The 23696-nt window shown below is 38.6% G+C and overlaps 1 protein-coding gene and 6 non-coding genes across 22 annotated transcripts in view; all 7 read left to right on the top strand.

The window, feature by feature from the left end:
• Positions 1-2592: 2592 nt before the first annotated feature.
• Positions 2593-2657, top strand: LOC130865639 (small nucleolar RNA SNORD109A). Its single transcript, XR_009056190.1, has one exon. It is a non-coding gene; the product is annotated as a small nucleolar RNA SNORD109A (small nucleolar RNA).
• A 3414-nt stretch (positions 2658-6071) lies between these two features.
• On the top strand, positions 6072-6136 carry LOC130865638 (small nucleolar RNA SNORD109A). The gene has a single exon (XR_009056189.1). It is a non-coding gene; the product is annotated as a small nucleolar RNA SNORD109A (small nucleolar RNA).
• Positions 6137-9550: 3414 nt separating this feature from the next.
• On the top strand, positions 9551-9615 carry LOC130865637 (small nucleolar RNA SNORD109A). Its single transcript, XR_009056188.1, has one exon. It is a non-coding gene; the product is annotated as a small nucleolar RNA SNORD109A (small nucleolar RNA).
• A 3405-nt stretch (positions 9616-13020) lies between these two features.
• Positions 13021-13085, top strand: LOC130865636 (small nucleolar RNA SNORD109A). Its single transcript, XR_009056187.1, has one exon. It is a non-coding gene; the product is annotated as a small nucleolar RNA SNORD109A (small nucleolar RNA).
• Positions 13086-14872: 1787 nt separating this feature from the next.
• Positions 14873-23696, top strand: part of LOC130865402 (uncharacterized) — a 119204-nt gene continuing 110380 nt past the window's right edge. For 9 of the 16 annotated variants that reach the window (XR_009056137.1, XR_009056131.1, XR_009056123.1 and 6 more), the window contains exons 1-3: positions 14875-14930; positions 18051-18091; positions 20291-20330. The gene's annotated coding sequence lies outside the window, so the exon portion shown is untranslated. The other 7 variants (XR_009056135.1, XR_009056132.1, XM_057756439.1 and 4 more) reach the window with 5 other exon arrangements.
• On the top strand, positions 16501-16565 carry LOC130865635 (small nucleolar RNA SNORD109A). The gene has a single exon (XR_009056186.1). It is a non-coding gene; the product is annotated as a small nucleolar RNA SNORD109A (small nucleolar RNA).
• On the top strand, positions 21723-21788 carry LOC130865631 (small nucleolar RNA SNORD109A). The gene has a single exon (XR_009056182.1). It is a non-coding gene; the product is annotated as a small nucleolar RNA SNORD109A (small nucleolar RNA).

Below are 23696 nucleotides of genomic sequence, written 5' to 3'. Positions count from 1 at the left end.
AACCAGTCAGCTGGGGAAAAAATGGGGAGCATGTTCACGAGGAGAATAAATAATGCAGCAGACACGTGTAGCAGGGGTGAAGGCAAGCACTGCTCAGAGCAACCAATTCCCATCTAACAAAAAAATGATTCAGAGATAAGTTGCATATAACACAGAGACATGATGAAAGAAAATCCTTAGGTTTCCCTAAAGATCCAGAGAAAGGGTATGGTCACCAACATTGTACATGGGAAGGTGATTCGAATGGAAAACACCTCCTGCTCTTGAAATGACATACACCATTCCAGAACAGAATTTAGGAAGGGAATTTATGATTGCATTCCACCAGTTTAGTTCATGTTGCCACTTCCTACACTCGAGAGGAATAAGTATTGCCTACATTACATACTCAAAGATCTTACCTGTCTTGGGATTAAGTGGAGTTGCCCAAGATCCAGACGTTGTCGGCATTTTGATGGATGTCTCTCTTTCATTTTCATTCCATAATTCTGTTGTTGTGCTAGGGTGAGTAACATTTTCACATGATGAACCAGAAGATGATACAACTCTAGGAAACTGTTTTCTCAGCCATGTTTTCTTAAGATATGAAAGCAACATCAGAGATACTGTGAGGCCTCATTATTTTTAACACAGAAACAGTGTACTATGAGATATGGAATAGAAGATGTCATGACAAATGAATCTGAGAAATATGTGATATGACCTCCTCATCCTATTCTATATCTGCCAGTAGTATATCCAAGGGTAAACAATTGTCTTCACTTGGGTTATTGTATAAAGAAGAGAGCCTGGCAGCTTTAGTTGAAGCAATCAGGAAGGAAAGGAGTCATTGTAAAACAAGCCAAAATAGAGGAAGGAAGAAACAGGTAAAGGTTGGTTGGCAAGCGTGCGTATGCTAGGTAGTCTGCATAATGTGGCTATCAAGGCAGACAGTGTTGTGTAGGAAACTTAGCATCCCTAATAACTTTTATTTCTCTACTCTTACAGGATAGAATCCTGGAGGTCTTCTTATTCTTCATGCAGAAAAGGTAAGTGCTGATTCTCTATCTCTTGACTCCTTCATATTTGCTATGTCTGTGGATTCTAAAACTCAACATCTTGGACTGCATGATTTCACAGAGTATAAGTTCTAAGATGATAGTCTCTTGATCATTATATTTTTGTTCCTGCCCATGTCCTCAAGTCTATCACTCTTCAGTCCTTTGATATACTAGATCTCATAGAGGGGAATTCCATTCTCCACCTAGTGAAAAATTAAAGAAAAATTACAATTGAGTGACCTCAGGTGTGTGAAGGTTATTCAAAAATGTCTGTGAAAACCACCATCATATTCAATCTTTCTGATGTATGATAAATTTAAGACGCTCAATTTTCATGCACCCCATGATCCTGGAGTTTTTCCACCTGACCTCCATTCACAAAACACTTCTTTCTACCTTTTTGGGGGCATTCCTCTTCCGGAGAAGTGCAACAGGACCCACCCTTGAATGGAGCCTTCTAGCACACTGAGAAGCAAGACAAGTGTTGCGGTACTCTGAAAATTAACTTAAGTGAATTTAGAAACGTACCCCTCTGAGTTTCACAAATATTTTGTCAGATTTCCAGGTCATTGGTGTATCTTATTATGTCTGTTTTCATGGAGTGCTTGTCCAAATGGGAGGTTGATTATATAAGTTTTCCAAAGAGCATTTAATCTCAAATCTGAAAAATAGGACTGTATGGAACAAATCTGGATTCAAAAGCTCAGAGAAAGTATCAGGGTCAATTCCTATATAATATTTACCTAATATATAATTTGAACTGAACGTTTGTTAATATCTATGAAATAAAAGAGCAAGTTTGTCAAAGAGACACACAAAGACACATAAACCCACCACAAACATAAAATTGAATTTGAATACATTGTTGATAGTTGCCTCTTATTGTTGGTTCCGCTGGCTTTCCTCTCCCGATAATAACACAGGGAAAGCCATGAGGTTGAGGATGTTAGGCTAAGAATTTCACCATGAAAGCAACCTGGACACTTGCAGGACTGACTGCAAAGTCCATAGAGGTAAACTGAGGAAATGATTGGCTGCTAGAAAGGCTGGAGTATACGGCATAAACAATGTTGATGATCATGATGATGGTGATGGTGATGATGACGATGACACACTGAAGTAGGAGGAATAGGAAACTATCCAAAACTTCCATCTTGAATAGATAATCAAGAAATCCAGGAACATTTTTGCCCTTTGAAACATATTGAGCACACCCCTGTATTTTTGGTTGCATTTTATTTTATACTTTTGTTCTTTTTGTCCATGAAGCTAGTTGTCAAGATCAAATTCAAGTCATCAAAATTCTTGATGTGTTCATCTTTGTTTTCTGTTACTGCGGCACAATAGAGTGTTGATATTTGTTGATGACAAATGCGCTATAAAGTATAGGAGAAAACGCCTTTGTGATCTCCTTGATGCTTTACCTCAGTTGAGATCGTGAGAAAGAAGCCTGCTGCACAATGCTGATCTTCCTCTTCCAAGCCAAAGAGTCTATCTATCACTGCTTTCCAGTGTCACTGCGGATGCTCATGTGTTCAAAGCTGCCTTCTCTGGATCGATGATGACAACAGGTTTCTGAGGACGCTGATTGACTCAAACATAACCCCTCTGAGGTCCAGATAAGTGGTGGTCTTGACGACCGTGATGCTTCCAGAACATGGCTAGCACTCTTGCATTTGAAAGGAAGACAGTTACAGTGCAGGCGGGCTTTGATCTCCTAAATTTTGAGAGAAGAGCAACTTTCTGGATGTGAAAACTGTCCAGCTTTTTGCTTCCATATTCTGCCTCGAAAAGCCTAGAGTGTCCAATGATTTGAAGTTATTTGCTCTTACATGCCTGAAAGAAGGACTCATAAAGAGGTGGAAGCAGTGAATTCATTACAGAGAATCTCAATGATCCTCTATGATGAATTGGAAATAACTACAATGGGGTGAGGGGAAGAGGAGGTGGCAGGACTAGTGCCCACCCTGACTGCAAAATTTGGAGGGCTTTTGGATTCCTGTTCCTTTCCCAATTTAGGCAGGAAGGCCTGATGATTTCCCATACTGTGAGAGTCATTCCTTTTCTCTTTGTTGCCTCTGAATATATCATACTCCCTTGATGGTGTATCAATTCTACATGCTAGAGTCACCTCACACTCCAGCCACCATATCCAGTTGCTTTTCAGATCTGGATATTCTCAGCAATCATATCTTACTACCATAATTTCTTTTTAAATATGAGAGAACTTTCTGATAAAGTCCAATTAAAATCTCTCTTTTCATCAGCCTGCTCTGGGATTGGGACCTTCACGTTGTTTACACTGTTTTGATTTATTTGCATGCTGAGAGATTCACAAGAAGTGTAGTTGGCTCAAGATTCACAAGACGTATAGTTAGCTCATAGATACAATTCCAATGACCATCAAGCATTTCACTTCCATGCAGTCCTCCAAACCAGTCAGCTGGGGAAAAAATGGGGAGCATGTTCACGAGGAGAATAAATAATGCAGCAGACACGTGTAGCAGGGGTGAAGGCAAGCACTGCTCAGAGCAACCAATTCCCATCTAACAAAAAAATGATTCAGAGATAAGTTGCATATAACACAGAGACATGATGAAAGAAAATCCTTAGGTTTCCCTAAAGATCCAGAGAAAGGGTATGGTCACCAACATTGTACATGGGAAGGTGATTCGAAGGGAAAACACCTCCTGCTCTTGAAATGACATACACCATTCCAGAACAGAATTTCGGAAGAGAATTTATGATTGCATTCCACCAGTTTAGTTCATGTTGCCACTTCCTACACTCGAGAGGAATAAGTATTGCCTACATTACATACTCAAAGATCTTACCTGTCTTGGGATTAAGTGGAGTTGCCCAAGATCCAGACGTTGTCGGCATTTTGATGGATGTCTCTCTTTCATTTTCATTCCATAATTCTGTTGTTGTGCTAGGGTGAGTAACATTTTCACATGATGAACCAGAAGATGATACAACTCTAGGAAACTGTTTTCTCAGCCATGTTTTCTTAAGATATGAAAGCAACATCAGAGATACTGTGAGGCCTCATTATTTTTAACACAGAAACAGTGTACTATGAGATATGGAATAGAAGATGTCATGACAAATGAATCTGAGAAATATGTGATATGACCTCCTCATCCTATTCTATATCTGCCAGTAGTATATCCAAGGGTAAACAATTGTCTTCACTTGGGTTATTGTATAAAGAAGAGAGCCTGGCAGCTTTAGTTGAAGCAATCAGGAAGGAAAGGAGTCATTGTAAAACAAGCCAAAATAGAGGAAGGAAGAAACAGGTAAAGGTTGGTTGGCAAGCGTGCGTATGCTAGGTAGTCTGCATAATGTGGCTATCAAGGCAGACAGTGTTGTGTAGGAAACTTAGCATCCCTAATAACTTTTATTTCTCTACTCTTACAGGATAGAATCCTGGAGGTCTTCTTATTCTTCATGCAGAAAAGGTAAGTGCTGATTCTCTATCTCTTGACTCCTTCATATTTGCTATGTCTGTGGATTCTAAAACTCAACATCTTGGACTGCATGATTTCACAGAGTATAAGTTCTAAGATGATAGTCTCTTGATCATTATATTTTTGTTCCTGCCCATGTCCTCAAGTCTATCACTCTTCAGTCCTTTGATATACTAGATCTCATAGAGGGGAATTCCATTCTCCACCTAGTGAAAAATTAAAGAAAAATTACAATTGAGTGACCTCAGGTGTGTGAAGGTTATTCAAAAATGTCTGTTAAAACCACCATCATATTCAATCTTTCTGATGTATGATAAATTTAAGACGCTCAATTTTCATGCACCCCATGATCCAAGAGTTTTTCCACCTGACCTCCATTCACAAAACACTTCTTTCTACCTTTTTTGGGGCATTCCTCTTCCGGAGAAGTGCAACAGAACCCACCCTTGAATGGAGCCTTCTAGCACACTGAGAAGCAAGACAAGTGTTGCGGTACTCTGAAAATTAACTTAAGTGAATTTAGAAACGTACCCCTCTGAGTTTCACAAATATTTTGTCAGATTTCCAGGTCTTTGGTGTATCTTATTATGTCTGTTTTCATGGAGTGCTTATCCAAATGGGAGGTTGGTTATATAAGTTTTCCAAAGAGCATTTAATCTCAAATCTGAAAAATAGGACTGTATGGAACAAATCTGGATTCAAAAGCTCAGAGAAAGTATCAGGGTCAATTCCTATATAATATTTACCTAATATAAAATTTGAACTGAACCTTTGTTAATATCTATGAAATAAAAGAGCAAGTTTGTCAAAGAGACACACAAAGACACATAAACCCACCACAAACATAAAATTGAATTTGAATACATTGGTGATAGTTGCCTCTTATTGTTGGTTCCGCTGGCTTTCCTCTCCCGATAATAACACAGGGAAAGCCATGAGGTTGAGGATGTTAGGCTAAGAATTTCACCATGAAAGCAACCTGGACACTTGCAGGACTGACTGCAGAGTCCATAGAGGTAAACTGAGGAAATAATTGGCTGCTAGAAAGGGTGGAGTATATGGCATAAACAATGTTGATGATCATGATGATGGTGATGGTGATGGTGATGATGACGATGACACACTGAAGTAGGAGGAATAGGAAACTATCCAAAACTTCTATCTTGAATAGATAATCAAGAAATCCAGGAACATTTTTGCCCTTTGAAACATATTGAGCACACCCCTGTATTTTTGGTTGCATTTTATTTTATACTTTTGTTCTTTTTGTCCATGAAGCTAGTTGTCAAGATCAAATTCAAGTCATCAAAATTCTTGATGTGTTCATCTTTGTTTTCTGTTACTGCAGCACAATAGAGTGTTGATATTTGTTGATGACAAATGCGCTATAAAGTATGGGAGAAAACACCTTTGTGATCTCCTTGATGCTTTACCTCAGTTGAGATCGTGAGAAAGAAGCCTGCTGCACAATGCTGATCTTCCTCTTCCAAGCCAAAGAGTCTATCTATCACTGCTTTCCAGTGTCACTGCGGATGCTCATGTGTTCAGAGCTGCCTTCTCTGGATCGATGATGACAACAGGTTTCTGAGGACGCTGATTGACTCAAACATAACCCCTCTGAGGTCCAGATAAGTGGTGGTCTTGACGACCGTGATGCTTCCAGAACATGGCTAGCACTCTTGCATTTGAAAGGAAGACAGTTACAGTGCAGACGGGCTTTGATCTCCTAAATTTTGAGAGAAGAGCAACATTCTGGATGTGAAAACTGTCCAGCTTTTTGCTTCCATATTCTGCCTCGAAAAGCCTAGAGTGTCCATTGATTTGAAGTTATTTGCTCTTACATGCCTGAAAGAAGGACTCATAAAGAGGTGGAAGCAATGAATTCATTACAGAGAATCTCAATGATCCTCTATGATGAATTGGAAATAACTACAATGGGGTGAGGGGAAGAGGAGGTGGCAGGACTCGTGCCCACCCTGACTGCACAATTTGGAGGGCTTTTGGATTCCTGTTCCTTTCCCAATTTAGGCAGGAAGGCCTGATGATTTCCCATACTGTGAGAGTCATTCCTTTTCTCTTTGTTGCCTCTGAATATATCATACTCCCTTGATGGTGTATCAATTCTACATGCTAGAGTCACCTCACACTCCAGCCACCATATCCAGTTGCTTTTCAGATCTGGATATTCTCAGCAATCATATCTTACTACCATAATTTCTTTTTAAATATGAGAGAACTTTCTGATAAAGTCCAATTAAAATCTCTCTTTACATCAGCCTGCTCTGGGATTGGGACCTTCACGTTGTTTACACTGTTTTGATATATTTGCATGCTGAGAGATTCACAAGAAGTGTAGTTGGCTCAAGATTCACAAGACGTATAGTTAGCTCATAGATACAATTCCAATGACCATCAAGCATTTCACTTCCATGCAGTCCTCCAAACCAGTCAGCTGGGGAAAAAATGGGGAGCATGTTCACGAGGAGAATAAATAATGCAGCAGACACGTGTAGCAGGGGTGAAGGCAAGCACTGCTCAGAGCAACCAATTCCCATCTAACAAAAAAATGATTCAGAGATAAGTTGCATATAACACAGAGACATGATGAAAGAAAATCCTTAGGTTTCCCTAAAGATCCAGAGAAAGGGTATGGTCACCAACATTGTACATGGGAAGGTGATTCGAAGGGAAAACACCTCCTGCTCTTGAAATGACATACACCATTCCAGAACAGAATTTCGGAAGAGAATTTATGATTGCATTCCACCAGTTTAGTTCATGTTGCCACTTCCTACACTCGAGAGGAATAAGTATTGCCTACATTACATACTCAAAGATCTTACCTGTCTTGGGATTAAGTGGAGTTGCCCAAGATCCAGACGTTGTCGGCATTTTGATGGATGTCTCTCTTTCATTTTCATTCCATAATTCTGTTGTTGTGCTAGGGTGAGTAACATTTTCACATGATGAACCAGAAGATGATACAACTCTAGGAAACTGTTTTCTCAGCCATGTTTTCTTAAGATATGAAAGCAACATCAGAGATACTGTGAGGCCTCATTATTTTTAACACAGAAACAGTGTACTATGAGATATGGAATAGAAGATGTCATGACAAATGAATCTGAGAAATATGTGATATGACCTCCTCATCCTATTCTATATCTGCCAGTAGTATATCCAAGGGTAAACAATTGTCTTCACTTGGGTTATTGTATAAAGAAGAGAGCCTGGCAGCTTTAGTTGAAGCAATCAGGAAGGAAAGGAGTCATTGTAAAACAAGCCAAAATAGAGGAAGGAAGAAACAGGTAAAGGTTGGTTGGCAAGCGTGCGTATGCTAGGTAGTCTGCATAATGTGGCTATCAAGGCAGACAGTGTTGTGTAGGAAACTTAGCATCCCTAATAACTTTTATTTCTCTACTCTTACAGGATAGAATCCTGGAGGTCTTCTTATTCTTCATGCAGAAAAGGTAAGTGCTGATTCTCTATCTCTTGACTCCTTCATATTTGCTATGTCTGTGGATTCTAAAACTCAACATCTTGGACTGCATGATTTCACAGAGTATAAGTTCTAAGATGATAGTCTCTTGATCATTATATTTTTGTTCCTGCCCATGTCCTCAAGTCTATCACTCTTCAGTCCTTTGATATACTAGATCTCATAGAGGGGAATTCCATTCTCCACCTAGTGAAAAATTAAAGAAAAATTACAATTGAGTGACCTCAGGTGTGTGAAGGTTATTCAAAAATGTCTGTGAAAACCACCATCATATTCAATCTTTCTGATGTATGATAAATTTAAGACGCTCAATTTTCATGCACCCCATGATCCAAGAGTTTTTCCACCTGACCTCCATTCACAAAACACTTCTTTCTACCTTTTTTGGGGCATTCCTCTTCCGGAGAAGTGCAACAGAACCCACCCTTGAATGGAGCCTTCTAGCACACTGAGAAGCAAGACAAGTGTTGCGGTACTCTGAAAATTAACTTAAGTGAATTTAGAAACGTACCCCTCTGAGTTTCACAAATATTTTGTCAGATTTCCAGGTCTTTGGTGTATCTTATTATGTCTGTTTTCATGGAGTGCTTGTCCAAATGGGAGGTTGGTTATATAAGTTTTCCAAAGAGCATTTAATCTCAAATCTGAAAAATAGGACTGTATGGAACAAATCTGGATTCAAAAGCTCAGAGAAAGTATCAGGGTCAATTCCTATATAATATTTACCTAATATAAAATTTGAACTGAACCTTTGTTAATATCTATGAAATAAAAGAGCAAGTTTGTCAAAGAGACACACAAAGACACATAAACCCACCACAAACATAAAATTGAATTTGAATACATTGGTGATAGTTGCCTCTTATTGTTGGTTCCGCTGGCTTTCCTCTCCCGATAATAACACAGGGAAAGCCATGAGGTTGAGGATGTTAGGCTAAGAATTTCACCATGAAAGCAACCTGGACACTTGCAGGACTGACTGCAAAGTCCATAGAGGTAAACTGAGGAAATAATTGGCTGCTAGAAAGGGTGGAGTATATGGCATAAACAATGTTGATGATCATGATGATGGTGATGGTGATGGTGATGATGACGATGACACACTGAAGTAGGAGGAATAGGAGACTATCCAAAACTTCTATCTTGAATAGATAATCAAGAAATCCAGGAACATTTTTGCCCTTTGAAACATATTGAGCACACCCCTGTATTTTTGGTTGCATTTTATTTTATACTTTTGTTCTTTTTGTCCATGAAGCTAGTTGTCAAGATCAAATTCAAGTCATCAAAATTCTTGATGTGTTCATCTTTGTTTTCTGTTACTGCGGCACAATAGAGTGTTGATATTTGTTGATGACAAATGCGCTATAAAGTACGGGAGAAAACACCTTTGTGATCTCCTTGATGCTTTACCTCAGTTGAGATCGTGAGAAAGAAGCCTGCTGCACAATGCTGATCTTCCTCTTCCAAGCCAAAGAGTCTATCTATCACTGCTTTCCAGTGTCACTGCGGATGCTCATGTGTTCAAAGCTGCCTTCTCTGGATCGATGATGACAACAGGTTTCTGAGGACGCTGATTGACTCAAACATAACCCCTCTGAGGTCCAGATAAGTGGTGGTCTTGACGACCGTGATGCTTCCAGAACATGGCTAGCACTCTTGCATTTGAAAGGAAGACAGTTACAGTGCAGACGGGCTTTGATCTCCTAAATTTTGAGAGAAGAGCAACTTTCTGGATGTGAAAACTGTCCAGCTTTTTGCTTCCATATTCTGCCTCGAAAAGCCTAGAGTGTCCATTGATTTGAAGTTATTTGCTCTTACATGCCTGAAAGAAGGACTCATAAAGAGGTGGAAGCAGTGAATTCATTACAGAGAATCTCAATGATCCTCTATGATGAATTGGAAATAACTACAATGGGGTGAGGGGAAGAGGAGGTGGCAGGACTCGTGCCCACCCTGACTGCAAAATTTGGAGGGCTTTTGGATTCCTGTTCCTTTCCCAATTTAGGCAGGAAGGCCTGATGATTTCCCATACTGTGAGAGTCATTCCTTTTCTCTTTGTTGCCTCTGAATATATCATACTCCCTTGATGGTGTATCAATTCTACATGCTAGAGTCACCTCACACTCCAGCCACCATATCCAGTTGCTTTTCAGATCTGGATATTCTCAGAAATCATATCTTACTACCATAATTTCTTTTTAAATATGAGAGAACTTTCTGATAAAGTCCAATTAAAATCTCTCTTTACATCAGCCTGCTCTGGGATTGGGACCTTCACGTTGTTTACACTGTTTTGATATATTTGCATGCTGAGAGATTCACAAGAAGTGTAGTTGGCTCAAGATTCACAAGACGTATAGTTAGCTCATAGATACAATTCCAATGACCATCAAGCATTTCACTTCCATGCAGTCCTCCAAACCAGTCAGCTGGGGAAAAAATGGGGAGCATGTTCACGAGGAGAATAAATAATGCAGCAGACACGTGTAGCAGGGGTGAAGGCAAGCACTGCTCAGAGCAACCAATTCCCATCTAACAAAAAAATGATTCAGAGATAAGTTGCATATAACACAGAGACATGATGAAAGAAAATCCTTAGGTTTCCCTAAAGATCCAGAGAAAGGGTATGGTCACCAACATTGTACATGGGAAGGTGATTCGAAGGGAAAACACCTCCTGCTCTTGAAATGACATACACCATTCCAGAACAGAATTTCGGAAGAGAATTTATGATTGCATTCCACCAGTTTAGTTCATGTTGCCACTTCCTACACTCGAGAGGAATAAGTATTGCCTACATTACATACTCAAAGATCTTACCTGTCTTGGGATTAAGTGGAGTTGCCCAAGATCCAGACGTTGTCGGCATTTTGATGGATGTCTCTCTTTCATTTTCATTCCATAATTCTGTTGTTGTGCTAGGGTGAGTAACATTTTCACATGATGAACCAGAAGATGATACAACTCTAGGAAACTGTTTTCTCAGCCATGTTTTCTTAAGATATGAAAGCAACATCAGAGATACTGTGAGGCCTCATTATTTTTAACACAGAAACAGTGTACTATGAGATATGGAATAGAAGATGTCATGACAAATGAATCTGAGAAATATGTGATATGACCTCCTCATCCTATTCTATATCTGCCAGTAGTATATCCAAGGGTAAACAATTGTCTTCACTTGGGTTATTGTATAAAGAAGAGAGCCTGGCAGCTTTAGTTGAAGCAATCAGGAAGGAAAGGAGTCATTGTAAAACAAGCCAAAATAGAGGAAGGAAGAAACATGTAAAGGTTGGTTGGCAAGCGTGCGTATGCTAGGTAGTCTGCATAATGTGGCTATCAAGGCAGACAGTGTTGTGTAGGAAACTTAGCATCCCTAATAACTTTTATTTCTCTACTCTTACAGGATAGAATCCTGGAGGTCTTCTTATTCTTCATGCAGAAAAGGTAAGTGCTGATTCTCTATCTCTTGACTCCTTCATATTTGCTATGTCTGTGGATTCTAAAACTCAACATCTTGGACTGCATGATTTCACAGAGTATAAGTTCTAAGATGATAGTCTCTTGATCATTATATTTTTGTTCCTGCCCATGTCCTCAAGTCTATCACTCTTCAGTCCTTTGATATACTAGATCTCATAGAGGGGAATTCCATTCTCCACCTAGTGAAAAATTAAAGAAAAATTACAATTGAGTGACCTCAGGTGTGTGAAGGTTATTCAAAAATGTCTGTTAAAACCACCATCATATTCAATCTTTCTGATGTATGATAAATTTAAGACGCTCAATTTTCATGCACCCCATGATCCAAGAGTTTTTCCACCTGACCTCCATTCACAAAACACTTCTTTCTACCTTTTTTGGGGCATTCCTCTTCCGGAGAAGTGCAACAGAACCCACCCTTGAATGGAGCCTTCTAGCACACTGAGAAGCAAGACAAGTGTTCGGTACTCTGAAAATTAACTTAAGTGAATTTAGAAACGTACCCCTCTGAGTTTCACAAATATTTTGTCAGATTTCCAGGTCTTTGGTGTATCTTCTTATGTCTGTTTTCATGGAGTGCTTGTCCAAATGGGAGGTTGATTATATAAGTTTTCCAAAGAGCATTTTATCTCAGATCTGAAAAATAGGACTGAATGGAACAAATCTGGATTCAAAAGCTCAGAGAAAGTATCAGGGTCAATTCCTATATAATATTTACCTAATATATAATTTGAACTGAACGTTTCTTAATATCTATGAAATAAAAGAGCAAGTTTGTCAAAGAGACACACAAAGACACATAAACCCACCAAACATAAAATTGAATTTGAATACATTGTTGATAGTTGCCTCTTATTGTTGGTTCCGCTGGCTTTCCTCTCCCGATAATAACACAGGGAAAGCCATGAGGTTGAGGATGTTAGGCTAAGAATTTCACCATGAAAGCAACCTGGACACTTGCAGGACTGACTGCAAAGTCCATAGAGGTAAACTGAGGAAATGATTGGCTGCTAGAAAGGCTGGAGTATATGGCATAAACAATGTTGATGATCATGATGATGGTGATGGTGATGATGACGATGGCACACTGAAGTAGGAGGAATAGGAAACTATCCAAAACTTCTATCTTGAATAGATAATCAAGAAATCCAGGAACATTTTTGCCCTTTGAAACATATTAAGCACACCCCTGTATTTTTGGTTGCATTTTATTTTATACTTTTGTTCTTTTTGTCCATGAAGCTAGTTGTCAAGATCAAATTCAAGTCATCAAAATTCTTGATGTGTTCATCTTTGTTTTCTGTTACTGCGGCACAATAGAGTGTTGATATTTGTTGATGACAAATGCGCTATAAAGTATAGGAGAAAACGCCTTTGTGATCTCCTTGATGCTTTACCTCAGTTGAGATCGTGAGAAAGAAGCCTGCTGCACAATGCTGATCTTCCTCTTCCAAGCCAAAGAGTCTATCTATCACTGCTTTCCAGTGTCACTGCGGATGCTCATGTGTTCAAAGCTGCCTTCTCTGGATCGATGATGACAACAGGTTTCTGAGGACGCTGATTGACTCAAACATAACCCCTCTGAGGTCCAGATAAGTGGTGGTCTTGACGACCGTGATGCTTCCAGAACATGGCTAGCACTCTTGCATTTGAAAGGAAGACAGTTACAGTGCAGACGGGCTTTGATCTCCTAAATTTTGAGAGAAGAGCAACTTTCTGGATGTGAAAACTGTCCAGCTTTTTGCTTCCATATTCTGCCTCGAAAAGCCTAGAGTGTCCATTGATTTGAAGTTATTTGCTCTTACATGCCTGAAAGAAGGACTCATAAAGAGGTGGAAGCAGTGAATTCATTACAGAGAATCTCAATGATCCTCTATGATGAATTGGAAATAACTACAATGGGGTGAGGGGAAGAGGAGTTGGCAGGACTCGTGCCCACCCTGACTGCAAAATTTGGAGGGCTTTTGGATTCCTGTTCCTTTCCCAATTTAGGCAGGAAGGCCTGATGATTTCCCATACTGTGAGAGTCATTCCTTTTCTCTTTGTTGCCTCTGAATATATCATACTCCCTTGATGGTGTATCAATTCTACATGCTAGAGTCACCTCACACTCCAGCCACCATATCCAGTTGCTTTTCAGATCTGGATATTCTCAGCAATCATATCTTACTACCATAATTTCTTTTTAAATATGAGAGAACTTTCTGATAAAGTCCAATTAAAATCTCTCTTTACATCAGCCTGCTCTGGGATTGGGACCTTCACGTTGTTTACACTGTTTTGATTTATTTGCATGCTGAGAGATTCACAAGAAGTGTAGTTGGCTCAAGATTCACAAGACGTATAGTTAGCTCATAGATACAATTCCAATGACCATCAAGCATTTCACTTCCATGCAGTCCTCCAAACCAGTCAGCTGGGGAAAAAATGGGGAGCATGTTCACGAGGAGAATAAATAATGCAGCAGACACGTGTAGCAGGGGTGAAGGCAAGCACTGCTCAGAGCAACCAATTCCCATCTAACAAAAAAAATGATTCAGAGATAAGTTGCATATAACACAGAGACATGATGAAAGAAAATCCTTAGGTTTCCCTAAAGATCCAGAGAAAGGGTATGGTCACCAACATTGTACATGGGAAGGTGATTCGAAGGGAAAACACCTCCTGCTCTTGAAATGACATACACCATTCCAGAACAGAATTTAGGAAGGGAATTTATGATTGCATTCCACCAGTTTAGTTCATGTTGCCACTTCCTACACTCGAGAGGAATAAGTATTGCCTACATTACATACTCAAAGATCTTACCTGTCTTGGGATTAAGTGGAGTTGCCCAAGATCCAGACGTTGTCGGCATTTTGATGGATGTCTCTCTTTCATTTTCATTCCATAATTCTGTTGTTGTGCTAGGGTGAGTAACATTTTCACATGATGAACCAGAAGATGATACAACTCTAGGAAACTGTTTTCTCAGCCATGTTTTCTTAAGATATGAAAGCAACATCAGAGATACTGTGAGGCCTCATTATTTTTAACACAGAAACAGTGTACTATGAGATATGGAATAGAAGATGTCATGACAAATGAATCTGAGAAATATGTGATATGACCTCCTCGTCCTATTCTATATCTGCTAGTAGTATATCCAAGGGTAAACAATTGTCTTCACTTGGGTTATTGTATAAAGAAGAGAGCCTGGCAGCTTTAGTTGAAGCAATCAGGAAGGAAAGGAGTCATTGTAAAACAAGCCAAAATAGAGGAAGGAAGAAACAGGTAAAGGTTGGTTGGCAAGCGTGCGTATGCTAGGTAGTCTGCATAATGTGGCTATCAAGGCAGACAGTGTTGTGTAGGAAACTTAGCATCCCTAATAACTTTTATTTCTCTACTCTTACAGGATAGAATCCTGGAGGTCTTCTTATTCTTCATGCAGAAAAGGTAAGTGCTGATTCTCTATCTCTTGACTCCTTCATATTTGCTATGTCTGTGGATTCTAAAACTCAACATCTTGGACTGCATGATTTCACAGAGTATAAGTTCTAAGATGATAGTCTCTTGATCATTATATTTTTGTTCCTGCCCATGTCCTCAAGTCTATCACTCTTCAGTCCTTTGATATACTAGATCTCATAGAGGGGAATTCCATTCTCCACCTAGTGAAAAATTAAAGAAAAATTACAATTGAGTGACCTCAGGTGTGTGAAGGTTATTCAAAAATGTCCTTTAAAACCACCATCATATTCAGTCTTTCTGATGTATGATAAATTTAAGATGCTCTAATTTCATGCACCCCATGATCCAAGAGTTTTTCCACCTGACCTCCATTCACAAAACACTTCTTTCTACCTTTTTGGGGGCATTCCTCTTCCGGAGAAGTGCAACAGAACCCACCCTTGAATGGAGCCTTCTAGCACACTGAGAAGCAAGACAAGTGTTGCGGTACTCTGAAAATTAACTTAAGTGAATTTAGAAACGTACCCCTCTGAGTTTCACAAATATTTTGTCAGATTTCCAGGTCATTGGTAAATCTTATTATGTCTGTTTTCATGGAGTGCTTGTCCAAATGGGAGGTTGATTATATAAGTTTTCCAAAGAGCATTTTATCTCAAATCTGAAAAATAGGACTGTATGGAACAAATCTGGATTCAAAAGCTCAGAGAAAGTATCAGGGTCAATTCCTATATAATATTTACCTAATATATAATTTGAACTGAACCTTTGTTAATATCTATGAAATAAAAGAGCAAGTTTGTCAAAGAGACACACAAAGACACATAAACCCACCACAAACATAAAATTGAATTTGAATACATTGGTGATAGTTGCCTCTTATTGTTGGTTCCGCTGGCTTTCCTCTCCCGATAATAACACAGGGAAAGCCATGAGGTTGAGGATGTTAGGCTAAGAATTTCACCATGAAAGCAACCTGGACACTTGCAGGACTGACTGCAAAGTCCATAGAGGTAAACTGAGGAAATAATTGGCTGCTAGAAAGGGTGGAGTATATGGCATAAACAATGTTGATGATCTTGATGATGGTGATGGTGATGGTGATGATGACGATGACACACTGAAGTAGGAGGAATAGGAAACTATCCAAAACTTCCATCTTGAATAGATAATCAAGAAATCCAGGAACATGTTTGCCCTTTGAAACATATTGAGCACACCCCTGTATTTTTGTTTGCATTTTATTTTATACTTTTGTTCTTTTTGTCCATGAAGCTAGTTGTCAAGATCAAATTCAAGTCATCAAAATTCTTGATGTGTTCATCTTTGTTTTCTGTTACTGCGGCACAATAGAGTGTTGATATTTGTTGATGACAAATGCGCTATAAAGTATAGGAGAAAACGCCTTTGTGATCTCCTTGATGCTTTACCTCAGTTGAGATCGTGAGAAAGAAGCCTGCTGCACAATGCTGATCTTCCTCTTCCAAGCCAAAGAGTCTATCTATCACTGCTTTCCAGTGTCACTGCGGATGCTCATGTGTTCAAAGCTGCCTTCTCTGGATCGATGATGACAACAGGTTTCTGAGGACGCTGATTGACTCAAACATAACCCCTCTGAGGTCCAGATAAGTGGTGGTCTTGACGACCGTGATGCTTCCAGAACATGGCTAGCACTCTTGCATTTGAAAGGAAGACAGTTACAGTGCAGACGGGCTTTGATCTCCTAAATTATGAGAGAAGAGCAACTTTCTGGATGTGAAAACTGTCCAGCTTTTTGCTTCCATATTCTGCCTCGAAAAGCCTAGAGTGTCCATTGATTTGAAATTACTTGCTCTTACATGCCTGAAAGAAGGACTCATAAAGAGGTGGAAGCAGTGAATTCATTACAGAGAATCTCAATGATCCTCTATGATGAATTGGAAATAACTACAATGGGGTGAGGGGAAGAGGAGGTGGCAGGACTCGTGCCCACCCTGACTGCAAAATTTGGAGGGCTTTTGGATTCCTGTTCCTTTCCCAATTTAGGCAGGAAGGCCTGATTATTTCCCATACTGTGAGAGTCATTCCTTTTCTCTTTGTTGCCTCTGAATATATCATACTCCCTTGATGGTGTATCAATTCTACATGCTAGAGTCACCTCACACTCCAGCCACCATATCCAGTTGCTTTTCAGATCTGGATATTCTCAGCAATCATATCTTACTATCATAATTTCTTATTCAAAAATGAGAGAACTTTTTGATAAAGTCCAGTTAAAATCTCTCTTTTCATCAGCCTGTTCTGTTATTGGGACCTTCACGTTGTTTATACTGTTTTGATTTATTTGCATGCTGAGAGATTCATGAGAAGTATAGTTGACTTGAGATTCACAAGACGTATAGTTAGCTCATAGATACAATTCCAACAACCATCACGCAATTCACTTCCATGCAGGCCTCCAAACCAGTCAGCAGGGGGAAAAATGGGAAGCATGTTCATGAGGAGCATAAATAATGCAGCAGACACCTGAAGCTTTCAAGTGTAACAGGGGTGAAGGCAAGCACTGCTCAGAGCAACCAATTCTCATCTAACAAAAAATGATTCAGAGATAAGTTGCATATAACACAGAGACATGATAAAAGAAAATCCTTAGGTTTTCACAAAGATCCAGAGAAAGTGTAAGGTCACCAGCACTGTACATGTGAAGGGGATTCGAATGGATAACATCTCCTGCTCTAGAAATGATACTGTCAGGCCCCATCTTTCTTAAAGCAGATACAGTGTGCTAGCAGATGTGGAATAGAAGATGTCAGGACAAATGTGTATGAGAGATAGGCGCCATGACCTTCCCATGTTACTCTCCATCTGCCACTAGTGTATCAAAGGGGAAACTATTGTCTCCACTTAGGTTATTGTCTAAAGGACACAGACTGGCAGCTGTATTCGAAGCAATCAGAAAGGAAAGGTGTCATTGTAAGACAAGCCAAAATAGAGGAAGGAAGAAACAGGTAAAGGTTGGGTGGAAAGGGTGCGTATGCTAAGTAGTCTGCATAATGTGGCTATCAAGGCAGACAGTGTTGTGTGGAAAACTTAGCATCCCTGATAACTTTTGTTTCTCTACTCTTACAGGATAGAATCCTGTAGGTCTTCTTATTCTTCATACAGAAAAGGTAAGCACCGAGTCTCTATCTCTTGACTCAATCATTTTTGCTAAGTCTGGGGATTTCTGAAAATCAACATCTTGGACTTCATGATTTCACAGAGTATAAGTTCTAAGATGATACTCTCTTGACCATTATTTTTTTGTTTTTGCCCATGTCCTCAAGTCTATCAGTCTTCAGTCCTTTGACATACTAGGTCTCATAGAGGGGAATTCTCTTCTCCAGCTGGTGAAAAATTAAAGAAATATTACCATTGAGTGACCTCAGGTGTGTGAAGGTTATTCAAAATTATCTATTAAAACCACCATTATCTTCAATCTTACGATGTATGGTAAATTTAACATGTTCAATTTTCATGTACCCCATGATCCAAGGATTTTTCGACCTCCATTTACCCAACACTTCTTTCCACCCTTTTTGGGCAGTCCTCTTCCTGAGCATTGCATCAGAGAATTTATCAGGGTCAATTCCTATATATTATTTACCTAATATGGAATTTGAAGTTGAACCTCTGTAAATTTTATGAAATGAAAGAACATGTTGTTACAAAAACAAACATATCCACAAGACTCCCCCATGAAAGTAATATTGAATTTTATTTCATTTGTGATACTTTTCCATTATATTTGGTTTTGCTGTGTTTATTCCCATGATATTTTCATAGTGATAGTTTAGTTGTTCCAATACAAATTATAAGATACATGCAACATGGAGACTTCTAAGCCATATCTCTTAAACTGAGGTAAAATTTTGGTGATAGAAAGGGTGATGTCTAAAGCATTACACAATGTTAATGATGAGGAGGAGGAGGAGGATGCGGAGGAGGAGGATGATAGGGATTGCACGCTTAAGTAAAAGAAATATGAATCTATCAAAATCTTCAAGATTGAGTAGATAATCATTAAATTCATAAGCAGTTTTTACCCTTTAAAACATATTAAGTAGACCCTTTCAGTTTTGGGTGCCTTTTTTTATAATTTTTTTTGTGCAAGAATCTAGTTGTCAGGATCTACTTCAACTCATAAAGTTTCTTTATGTGTTTATATTTCTATCAGTTTTTGTGCCACAATAGAGTATTGATATTTGTTGATATCTATGTATGTGATCCTTAACTTTTTTACATTGTTTGAATTTATTATCACTCTGAGGGATTCACAAACTCTACAGATATCACATAGGTCCATTCCTACTTCAGCAAGCATCTCTTCAGTACCATGACTCCAAACTAATCAGGTGAGGAAACAAATGAGAAGCAGATGCACAGGGTGCATAAATAATGCAGCAGACATCCTAAGTTTTTTAATTTTAGAAAGGAGTGAATGCAAGAATTGCAATCTGACAGAAAATAAAACGAAGATATATATTATATTTCCTTGAGTCACAGGGAAAGAAAACCCATAGGATTCACTATAGATCAGATGAAAGGATACCAACACCAATAGTATACATGGAAAGTGAAATTCAGTGGGTAACATTTCCTGGGCTAGAAATGATCTATATCATTCTCAAACACAAATTAGAAAAAAAAAGTTCAAGATTGCAATCCACCTTCTAAGCTCATGTTGTTATTTACTTCATATCAGAGATATAAACATTTTGTCCTTTACATGGTCAAGGAATTTACCCATCTCAGAAGCAAGTGCAATTACCAATTTCTGAAAATATCTGGGTTTTGAACGACATCTCGGTTCATCTTTTATTCCATGATCTTTGTGCTATTATAGGGAAAAACACATCCTGACTTGATTAACCAGAAAATGATACATGTCAAGGCAACTACTTCCTTGGCTGAAGCATGTAAATCTCATGGCAGGCACATCATAGAGAGGGTTAGGCCTCATTTTGCTTAACATATATTCAGTGTGCTCTGACCCCTGGGATCGAAGACTTTAGGACAAATTTATTTAACATATACATACCATGTCATCTCCTTGCTAGAGTACAGGCTGCCACTATTATAGCAAAGGGAACAATTATCTATAATTTCCTTCTTTCCCCAATGAACATAGAGTGGCTCCTTTAGAAGACACAATCAGTAGCATAGTAGTCTTTGAAAGAAAATCCAAAATTGATGAGAGAAAGTAACAAGCTAGTATTTGTTGGCATGTTTGGATATGCTAGTGACTGTGAAGGCTGTGCCTATCAAGGCAGACAGAGTTATGCAGAGACCATTCCATCCTCGCTAATTCCTTTTCTCATTTATTCCAGGACAGAATCCTGAATGTCTCCTCTTCTTCAGGCAGAAGTGGTGAGCATCAATTCTCTATCTACATTCTCAATAATTTTTATTAATACTGGAGATTTCTAAAAATCAACATCTATGACTTCAGGAGTTCAGAGACTATAGTTTTTAAGATTACACTCTCTTGATCATTAGTTTTCGTTTCCTGCCCAAACCCGCAAGTCTATCACTCTTCAATCCTTTGATATACTAGCTCTCAAGGGGAGTAATTCCCTTCAACAGCTAGTAAAAACTTACAGATAAATTATCATTTCTAGTATGCCTTTGATTTGCATGACCTCTGCTGTGTGAAGGGTATTTTGTAATGGCTTTTCAGCCCACATCAACATTCAATCATTCTGATGCATGGTAAATTTAAGATGTCTGATTTTCTTGAAACCCATTGTTTCTATGATTTTCCTTTAAATTCAATTCACCAAACACTTGTTTCCAAATCATTGGGTTGTCTTGCTGAGAAATGCAAAAGTGCCAACACTTGAATGCTGATCCCTAACACAAGGAGAAGCAAGTTAAGTGTTTGGTTTCTTTGACTTAAAGAGATGTGAATTCTGAAATGGCTCCCTCTGAGTTTCATGACTAGTTTCTTTGCTTCCCTTGTTACTGGTGTTCTCTATACTTCTGTCTTAGTGAGGAGACTTTCAAAACCTGAAGATTTCCATATTTGAGTTCAGAAAAACATTTTACCAGAAAGGTGAACCTGAGGAGAATCAGAAAATTTCTAGATGCTCAAGCTCAGACCAATTTTCAAAAGTCAAATTTGTATAAATATTTGTCTTACATAAACCTTGAAGTTGAACTTTTCTAAATTCCTTTGAAACACTACAGCATGGTGTGTCAAAAGAGACACAAACAAACAGAATACAACATTAACAACAAAAATGCATCTGCGTTTATTGGTCATATTTGCCTTTTTTTGGTTCCTCTGGGGTTTCAATCATGAAATAGCAGAGAAACATGAATGAATTTGATGGTATCGGGATAAAGTTTCAGATGCAAACAATATCGAGAGTTTCAAGACTAAGCAAAGACTCTAAAGGGAAACTGAGGAAAAAGTCACGTGGTAGAAAACATGGAACATGATACTAAGTACAATGATGATGATGATGATGATGATAAAATTAAAGAGGAGGAATATGAATCTATCAAAAATTCTTATATTAAGTAGGGAATTTTGAAATCCAACAACTATTTTGCTCCTAAAAAGAAATTAAAGGTGACTCTTTACTATTTCGTGTGTATTTTCCTAATTTCTCTCATTTTGTCAAGGAAAAACCTCAACCTCATAAAACCCATGATGTGTTTATCTTGGAATCAGTATCTTTGAACACTAGATGATTGATATATGTTGATCTCAAATGTGCTCAAAAGTACAGAAGAAAATTTCTGCCTGCCTTGTCTGGATTGATGATAACAACAAGTCTCTGAGGATGCTGATTGATTCATACAAATGGCATTCTGAGGTCCAGAGTAGAGGTCCTCTTGAGAACTTTGGTGTTTCCAGAACATGGCTAACAGTCTTCCATTTTGAAGGAAGATAGATTAAACTGAAGACTGGCTTTGGTCTCCTAAGTTTTGAAGAAAGAACAATGTTGTAGTATGCCAAAACTGTCCATTTGTTTGCCTCAAGACTTTGCCTATAAAAGCACTGTACTGTGGTACATTTACACAGAAAATAAAATGACATCTTGAATTTTACAGACAAATTGATGGAGCTAGAAAACATCATTGTGAGTGAGGTATCCAAGACACAGAAAGACAATTATGACATGCACACACATAATAGTGATTCTTAAACATAAAGCAAAGTAAACCAGCCCACAAATCACAATCCCAGAGAACCTAGACAACAATAAGGATGCTAAAAGAGACATACATAGATCTAATCTATATCAGAAGTAGAAAAAAACAAGATCTCCTGAATAAATTGGGAGCATGGGAACCATGGGAAATGGTTGAAAGGGAGAGAAGTGACAGGGAGGGTTGCAGAGAAAAATGCAGAGCTCAACAAAAATCAATAAGAAAAGCACTATAAGGAGCCATGCATATTCCAATCATTTGAATTTATTGGTCATTGCATGCCTGAAAGATTCAAGGAGGAGGAAGCAGTGATTATCTCAGAGAACCTATATGATGCTCTCCAATGTATTGGATATTCCTGCATTGGAAAAAGGGCATGAAGAGATGGGAGAACACCTATCCACCATAGCTAAGAAATTTGAGCAATGCTCGATTCCTATCCCTTTCCAAATCTAGGCAAAAATGTGTGATAATTTTCCATATTGTAATAATAATTCCTTTGCAACGTGTCATTTCTGAATATACCATACTCCCTAGATGGTATATCAGTTATATATGCTGTTGGTCAACTTACTATTCAGGCACCATATCAAGCAGGTTTTCAATTTGGACCTCTCAGTAAACATATCTTACTATTATCAATTGTTCTTGAAAACTGAGGGGATTTTTTCATATGGTCTAACATATAAAGCAGTTGTTGTAAGCGTGGTGTCTGAATATGACTTTCAGCTGTTTTATATTGTTTGGATTTATAAGCACGCTGGGAGTTTCACAGTTGTACAGTTAGCATCTTGGTCCAATTTATAGTTGCAGCAAGCATTTCATTCAGATCCATGACTCCAAACCAGTAGGAGCATAAATATGCAGCAGATACCCTTAGTTACTCAGTTGTAATGGAGTGAAGACAAGCACTTCTCTCAGCAACCGATTACCATCAGGCAGTATATAAAACAAAGATATATTCTGTATTTCCTGGAGACACAGTGAAAAGATTCACAATAGATCAGGTGAAAAAGATACCATAACCAACAGTGTACATGGATAGTGAAATTGAATGGACATCTTCTAGTCTAGAAATCATCTACACCATTCTCAAACACAAATTAGAAAAGGGGTTCACAAATGCATTCTACCTTTTAAGTTTATGTTTTTATTTTCTGCAATGAGAAATAAACTTTTCACTCTTTACATAGTCAAGGACATTACCTATCTTGGAAAAACAGTACAACTGCCCAAGTTCTGACAATATCTGGAATTTGCACTACATCTTGGTTTCATCTTTCATTCCATGATGCTCTTGCTGTGCAAGGGAGACAAACATCCTCATATGATAAACCAGAAGATGATACACATCAAGGCAACTAAGTCCTTGGCCAAGTCATCTAAAACACATGGCAGGCACATCACACATAGGGTCGGGCCTCTCTTGCTTATCACATGTTCAGTTTGTTCTGACTTCTAGGATAGAAAACATGAGGAAAAACTTATGCAAAATATCCATGCCATGTTTCTCCTTGGTATAGTACAGCTGCCACTATTTTATCAATGGGAAATAATTCTCTATCGCTTCTTTCT

Source organism: Chionomys nivalis, chromosome 23 (genome assembly GCF_950005125.1).
Source record: "Chionomys nivalis chromosome 23, mChiNiv1.1, whole genome shotgun sequence".
NCBI lineage: Eukaryota > Metazoa > Chordata > Mammalia > Rodentia > Cricetidae > Chionomys > Chionomys nivalis.
Note: the sequence above shows the minus strand (reverse complement) of the source record. Positions and strands in the feature narration are given on the sequence as shown.